This window comes from Bombina bombina, chromosome 1, assembly GCF_027579735.1.
Source record: "Bombina bombina isolate aBomBom1 chromosome 1, aBomBom1.pri, whole genome shotgun sequence".
Lineage (NCBI taxonomy): Eukaryota > Metazoa > Chordata > Amphibia > Anura > Bombinatoridae > Bombina > Bombina bombina.
In genome coordinates this window covers 361929961-361936243 of record NC_069499.1, presented here as the reverse complement: position 1 = coordinate 361936243, position 6283 = coordinate 361929961, and the positions used below count along the sequence as shown (strand labels likewise).

Genomic DNA, 6283 nt, shown 5'->3' with positions numbered 1-6283 from the left:
GAGGTGTGGGGGGGGGGGGGGGGGGGAGTGACAGCGCAGTAGCGGATGAAGCCACCTCCCTGAAATGAGTTTTTGCAGGTTGGGAAGTCTGATTAACTACCTGTGAAATAATACACATATTCTATATCTGAGACAATCTCACACTAAGCTGCTGGATCAGAAACGATCTCACCACATGGGTTTCATTAGACCCAAAAAGGTTGCGTTGAGGGTATCTTATGGTGCTTTCATGAATAGAAGGGCCAAGATCTGAACAAGCAATTTTCTTATATTGGTTATTTAAATGTTTGTGCCTTTTAGCTGCAACAAAGTAAGATCGTGAGGACAGTTGAGTCACAGCGTGCGTGGATTCTATCACCTCAGCCTGCATGGTTAGGGCAATCCAATCCAATGCTGCAGGCGTCATCCCCAGCAGGATCCCCGCAGAGACGTCGCCCCTCATCTCCTGTGGAGATTCCGAAGGTGTGGAAAAGGCTGCATCAAAAAGCAGTAATGGTTCAGAGATGCCATCATCCTTATTGAAGTATATCTTGTCCAGTCTTTGGAATTTTGGTAGAGAAGCAGACTCTTTATAGTTTAGTATTTGATGGGGTTGCACATCTCCTAATGTAGCCATTTTGGTGATCTTTAGAGGAAAAATTGGCACTTTAATATTGTAGGAAGGTTCCCTATCTGGTACCTTGATCAATCTGCTAGTAGGTAAAGTTTAGTGAAGCAAATCATTTTCTGATGGCGATCTTTCTATTAAGGCTAGCAAGAGGTTTTCCAGTTTAGAGTATATCATGTCTATGTTGCTCAGCACTCCCTCGTTTCTCATGTCTGCCAACATCTTTATGGTAAAGATCTTTTAATTGCAAGTGTGGTTGTTGTGAGTTGGTTTGTTGATTCTCAGATTCTCAGATCAGTTATTTGACTAGCATGGAGCAAGACCCGGGTCACCGGGGGGGATTGCTGCCTAGTAGGTAGCCGCTGCTATAGACCAAAACTTCAGATCTTGAGCTTCTGTTTCATGTAAACAGCAAATGCAGTGTAAATCTAGTCCTACAAAGTGAGCAGAATATAAAAATATGTTTTCTGTGTCAGGTGCTGTTAATATCTTTCAATAATCTGCGGATTAACAAGATATTCAGCAGGAGCTGCAAGAAAAAGCGCCCTTTCCAGAACGCTGCACGGACACGCCCCCTGTGCTATTTTATATCACTTTACACTTCAGAATAAATGTTATTACATTTAAACGTTACACTTTCTATTTTGTATTTTATTTTGTATACAGCAGTGTATTTAGGATTGTGATTTTTCAAATTCTAATTATGCTTTCACAATTTCTATGTAACTGACAAATTAGGCTCATAGTTTGTATATTTATGTGTATCTTTTACAAATTAGATTGCACTTTACATGTCTTTTATTTAAATTAAAACTTTAAAAAAAAAACCCCTGACAGCTTCACTTTCTAAAGGCCAGATAATCAAACATTCACTAGTTTGGAGAGAGAGTATAGTGCTGACTTCACAGGGACAGAACTCACTGAATTTTCTATGAAAGGGGGAGGAACCTGGAAATCTGGTATACAAAATTGCACATGGGAGAGAGAACGTAACTGGAGAACCCCTGGGGCTGATATAAAGGCTCCTTTTTGCATCAATTCCAAATTAAACTGAAATGTTTTCACTACAATTTAACTTGTTTTGGTCTATATTTTAGTATGTATTACTTTTCTGTTAGTAAACATCACCTGCATACAGCTGGCAAAACAAATCAGCTTGTTTAAAATGCTTAGAAAATTTCACAACACTTGTCTGAGAACTTCAGACATACCCTGGGAACTCCCCTGGCCCTGCTTCTTTCTGAAGCTGTGTTTTATTTTACAATATAGAAAATACCAAGGTAAATGTAATTTGTAAAAGATACACAGAGATATACAAAATATGATCCTGTCAGGGTGCCAGGAATCAGACTGAGGCGAGAAGTGCAAAAATAATCACACCTTTATTAATAGCAAAAAATAATAAAAAGTCCACAAGTCAAATAACAAGCCAGGAGTCAAAACCAGAGCAGGTAGTCAGACGAGCCAAGTCAGGAGCCAAAGCGGATAGTCAGACGAGCCGGAATCAGGAACAAGGAAAACAGCAGAGTCAGGAACAAGCCAGAGATCAGGAACCAGGAAAGACATCAGGCAGCCAGGTAATACACAGGAACTCTCACAAACAGGTTTGAGACAACGCAAAGGCAAAGCATACTGAACAGAGGCCCTTTAAATAATAAGTGATGACATCACAATTCTGAGACTGCATCCTGTCACACATGGATGATGCACACCAGTCTGGCCATAAAAGGAAGTGCAGGAATTGAGCAGCATCCCCCACAATGCACCATAATCAGGAAGAGAGGTGAGTAAAATGGCTGCCAGCAGCACATGGCAAACACAACAGGGAAAAAATCCTGACAGATCCTAATTTTTAAAGTAACACAGAAACTTTCAAAACATAATCAGAATTTGCAAAATTACTGTTAGATCTAAATCTAAGTAATACTTAATGGACCCAATCTGAAATATATACTAATATAAAATACAATGTACAACATATACGTGTAACGAAACTCTCATATCATGCAGTGCTACAATGTACTGGGCTTGTCTCTGCTTCACATACATAAATGAGAGAGCTCTCGCAGTGAGAGAGATTTCTTTTGAAAATTTAGTGAGTTCAGCCTTTGTGAAGTCTGAACTACTATTTCTCTCCAAGCTGAAGAATCTTTGAATATCAGGGCCTGAGTAAGCATGGCTAAAGAATTTAAATAGAATGTGAGTATTCTGAGCATGAGAGTTGAGAAAGAGAGTGAGAGTGCCAGGTTGCAGAGTTGAGAAAGACAGAACAAATGTGCAGGGCTGGATAGTCAACAAAGAGAGACCGACTATCCAAGGCTGGAAAGTTGAGCGAGTGAGTAGGGATGGAGAGTTGAGAAAAACAGAGCAAGTGAAAAGCTGCCAGGTTGAGAAAGAAAGTTTGCAAGGCTGGGGAGCTGAGAAAGAATGAGTGAGTAAGCTGGGCTGAAAAGTTTAGAAAGTCAGAGCAAGCGTGCAAGGCTAGAAAGTTGAGAGAGTGAGTCTTCTGGGTTAAATTTTTTTTAGAAAAAGAGAGTGATGTTAGATGTCTGGAGAGTTTAGAAAGACAGAGGAAAAGTACACGTCTGCAGTTTTGAGAAAGAGAGAGGGAGTGTGTAGGGCTTGAGAGTTTTAGAAAGAGAGAGTGACAGTGCAGGCCTAGAGAGTTGAGAAAGACGGAACAAGTGTGCAGGGCTGGAAAGATTAGAAAGAAAGAGTGAGGGTTCTGGGAGTTAAGAAAAAGAGAGTGAGAGTGCATATATACAGAGTTGAGAAAGAGAGAGCAAGTGTGCAAGGCTAAAGAGTAGAGAAAGAGAGAGTGAGTGCACAGGACTGAAGAGTTGAGAAAGACAGAGCAAATATGCAGTTGAGAAGGACAGAGCAAGTGTGCAAGGCGGGAGAATTGAGAAAGAGAAAGTGACTATGTAATGTCTGGAGTGAACAAGAATTGAAAGAGAGGAAACCTGACAGGGGCTGGAGAGTACAGAGCTCATGAGCAGGGCTGAGGAGTTGAAAAAGAGACTGAGTTAAAAGCAATTAAGAGTTTAAAAAGATAGTGAGTGTTCTGAGATGGAGAATTGAGAAAGAGAGAGTAGGAGTGCCAGGTTGCACAGTAGAGAAAGACATGTGCAGGGCTGTATAGTTGATCAACTGTGCTTGAGAGCTGAGAGAGTGGGGGAGCAGAGCTGGAGAGTTGAGAAAGAGAGCAAGTGTAAAGATCTGGATTGAAAGAGTAAGTATGTAGGGCTGGAGAGTTAAGAAAGAGTAAGTGTGTAGGGCTGGAGAGTTAAGAAAGAGTAAGCGTGCACAGCTGGCGTGTAAAAAGAAAGGTGAGAACAGGTTAGTAACCATGGTTACTAATCAGCTGATTATTTCACCTGTGCTCTAGTTAAGATATAATGAATATCTGTCCTGTTAGGGGTCTTGAGGACTGGAGTTGAGAAACATTGAGATAGAGCATGCAATTTTAAGCAACTTTCTAATTTACTCCTATGATCAATTTTTCTTAGTTCTCTTGCTATCTTTATTTAAAAAGCAGGACTGTAAAGCTACATTTAGTCACCAACAAGTAAGCGTAAACCAAGTCTGAACCAAAAATGGGCCGGCTCCTACTCTTTACATTCCTGCTTTTTAAATAAATATAGCAAGAGAACGAAGAAAAATGTATAATAGGAGTAAATTAGAAAGTTGCTTAAAATTCCATGCTCTTTCTGAATCGTAAAAGAAAAAAATTGGGTTTAGTATCACTTTAAAAAAAATAGTAAGGGGACGATTTAACAATGTCTGTCTGACATGACATCCCAGGGGCAGAACTTTTTTTCACTTTCTGTGATGAGATTTTTTTAGTGAAAAACTTTCTGCAGATCATTTTTAAATAAAATTCAATTTTAAATTAGGCAGTTACACAGTTCAACTGTAATGTGTTAGTTAACTGAAGAATAAAGCAAAAATAAGTTTTATAATATAGTGCAGTAGTTGAAAAGTGCATTGCAAATTAGCTGCAGACATACTCTAAAAAAGGTGCATTGCTTATACAAACCTTTTACATTCAGAAAAAAACAGCTTTGCAGACCGTGAAAGGCTAGGGGACTGCTTGAAACAATCTCTGAGAGCCAGTCAGCTACTTTGCAGCGCTACTGCATATTTGACTGTTTACTTTAAACATTGCAACGTTGCTCTGGGGGAACTGTGATAAGGAAAACTTACACAGTGCAGCCAGAGAACAGCTCTGTTTGAAGAGAACTGTCTAATGTGGAGCAGCGCTGAAAAGATAAATCGCTAACAGTTCCTGCATGTGCCCTGTTCTTTCTGCAGACATGCTGCATTTTCTGCGATGACATCTCAGATTGTTCTGCCTAGGGGCATGACATACGCTGTCGGCATTCAGAATTGCACAAGCAGTACTAATGAACTGCCTGTGCAATGCCGCCCTCTGCAGATTCGCGGCCAATCTTCTGATAGCAGGGGGTTTCGATCAACCCGATCGCATTCAATCGGGTTGATTGCTGTACACCGTTCAGAGGCGGCAGATCCAGTTAAGGAGCAGTGGTCTTAAGACCGCTGCTTCTTAACTACTCGTGCGGCAACAGGGCAAGTTGGCCCCATTCGGGGCATAGTAAATCGGCCCCTAAGTGTGCAGGTCTGTGGAGAGTTGAGACAGAGGCCCTAATGATCAATACATTGTCGGACCCACAAGAAATTGCCTGAGTCTGACAATATATACCAAAAAGGCAATGTCTTCTGGGTCTCATAATGTATTGATCAGTGCCGAAAGCAGAAGAATCTTTTGATCATCATGCCCTTAGTGAGACCTACTGAGCTTGCAAACCACTTTATTTTATTTTGGTTATAGGCAGTCAATTGCATTTGTCTTACTATGATATTTATATCCATTGAAAATACAGTACTTTGTATAGCGAGCTTGTTTGTTGATTAAAGTATACTATGACAGTTTCTATTGTTATTTACATTTAAGGGGTTAAGCAATTTCAGTGTTTACTTTCCAGCAGCTACTAACCCTGATTGATCTAATAGCTGTCTATTTTGAAAACCTCTTAGAGTATTAATTAAACACATTTATTCGGGCAATCCGGGGTTACATTATAGTGCAAAGTACACTTCCAGAACCTTGAATTTCCGAAGTCCGAACTTTTGAAGCAATAAGAAAATCAATATTTTCAATCCCCGGGAGATTTGATAGCCAGGACGATCATGAATTAACCCTGGGAAATAACTAATGTTGCCATTAGCACGCTGCTTGTTTCCAGGGTTAGCTAATGTGTCCACCTTGTTTGCTTTCATTTGCTTTCCTCCCCCCACCGAGAGAGTGTGAGCAGGACTTGTATATTCCGGTATATGCACAGTGCATCTTATTTTTCTTAGATGAGCTTTCATACAGTTTGTCTTAATTGCACATTAATAACAGACATTTTATAAACACTTCACTGTCACTTGTATATTTCGCTGGATCCTTACATGTACTTGTTAAACTATTTTGTATTTTTGTTTACTTTTTCTTTCTTGACTCTAAAAACATATTTGTATTTTTTTTAAAGATTTATTAGCGTTGTTTATAAGCTTACTGCTTTATTGATCCCTCATCAATAATCTTAACTTCTCTCTATTTGTAGCTGGTTTGGAGGGTCATTTTCCTCATGTGAAGAAAATTAGTTCTGT

The 6283-nt window shown here is 39.8% G+C and overlaps 1 protein-coding gene across 2 annotated transcripts in view; it reads left to right on the top strand.

Annotated features, from left to right (window-relative positions):
- The first annotated feature begins 5927 nt into the window (after positions 1–5927).
- Positions 5928–6283, top strand: part of ZRANB3 (zinc finger RANBP2-type containing 3) — a 1006798-nt gene continuing 1006442 nt past the window's right edge. The window contains exon 1 of one of the 2 annotated variants that reach the window (XM_053698237.1): positions 5928–5958. The gene's annotated coding sequence lies outside the window, so the exon portion shown is untranslated. The remainder of the gene's footprint in view (positions 5959–6283) is intronic. The other variant, XM_053698236.1, reaches the window with a different exon arrangement.